The sequence below is a fragment of the Myotis brandtii genome, unplaced genomic scaffold (assembly GCF_000412655.1).
Source record: "Myotis brandtii unplaced genomic scaffold, ASM41265v1 scaffold4067, whole genome shotgun sequence".
Taxonomy (NCBI): domain Eukaryota; kingdom Metazoa; phylum Chordata; class Mammalia; order Chiroptera; family Vespertilionidae; genus Myotis; species Myotis brandtii.
Genome location: NW_005365624.1, coordinates 15,049 through 16,520, shown reverse-complemented (window position 1 = coordinate 16,520; position 1,472 = coordinate 15,049).

The window sequence follows — 1,472 nt, the reverse complement described above, 5'->3', positions numbered from 1 at the left end:
GCCCAGAACCCAGGCCTGACTCCTGCTGCTGTGAATGCCTAGGACACAGGCCTGACTCCCGCCACTGCGGCCACCCAGGACCCAGGCCTGACTCCCGCTGCTGTGGGTGCCTGGGCACAGAAAGCCCCCCTGCTGAGCACACAGCCTCCTGCTGGCTTGTTAATATGCAAATTGGTCATTACTGTGATGCTGTTAGGACCAATTTGCATATTACCTCTTTATTATATAGATTTTAGATCCTATTAAAATCTGCTCAAATTAACCAATTTGAGCCTGTCGTTTTTTCCCTTCTAGGCAAGCAATTTTATTTTCAAGGACAGATGGAAAATATTTGTGGCTTGCAGGCCATATATTTTCTGTCACAGTTACACAGTTCTGCTGTTGAGGTGTTAAATCTGCCACAGACAACACATAAGTAAACCAGCAATATGTCCCAGTAATGTCTCACTCACAAAACAGGCAGAAGGCCCACTGTCTGTGGTTTGCAGACCCTGGTTCAGACTTTAAAAAGTGATGCAGCTAAAACTTAAAAGTGTATCATGCCCGGCCAGTGTTGCTCAGTGGTTGAGTGTCGATCTATGAACCAGGAAGTCATGGTTTTGATTCCCGGTCAGGGTACATGCCCAGTTTTCAGGCTAAATCCCCAGGGTGGGGTGTGCAGGACGCAGCCAATCAATCATTGATGTTTCTATCTCTCTCTCTCCCCCTCTCTGAAATTAATAAAAATAAATTTAAATACAGTTTTGTTAAAAACAAAAGTGTATCATGTTTGTAGCCATACATTGTGAATAGCAGAAAAACTGGAGAAAATATCCTTCCAATATTTGAAAACTATTGTCTGATTCGGCAATGTTGCTCAGATCATTGACAAATGAGCAAAGTTCTGACATCTCTCTGTGGCTTCACTTTCCTTACTTATTAATGTAGGTGAAACTATTTGTCCTGTTGGCAAAAATGAGACAATAAGGACTTGACTTTCTACTTCTGCAGAAATACCAAAGTAAGAAATTGACCTGAAAACTGGTCCAGGATCATGAAATTTCTGCGACTGTAATAGAAGAAACAGAACCATTGGCTGGGGTATTTTTATAACAAGGGGCAAGAGAAAGACAAAAGCCTCAACAACGATAAGAAGACAATAATAAGTACAAGCCCTAAAACATGAAACTCAGAGAATAACCACAAGGAGACAAGTGAAGAGACTCTGGTCAAAGTGGTCCCGAGACTTCAATATTTAAAAAATCCATCAGCACACAGACACAACTCTCATAGATAAAATAGAAAAGGGGGAAGAAACAAAAGAGGGGCTGCAGGTGGGCCTATGCTAGCAATACCAAAGTCTCCATGAGGAACGCTATTCCCCACTCTCACCCAGCGGCACTAGCAGGCTCAGTGTCTCCTGGTAACCTAGAGGCAGAGGGTAATCGGGGCCCAACATTTCTTGATTTTCCCTTTCTGCCCCCAGCAGCAGG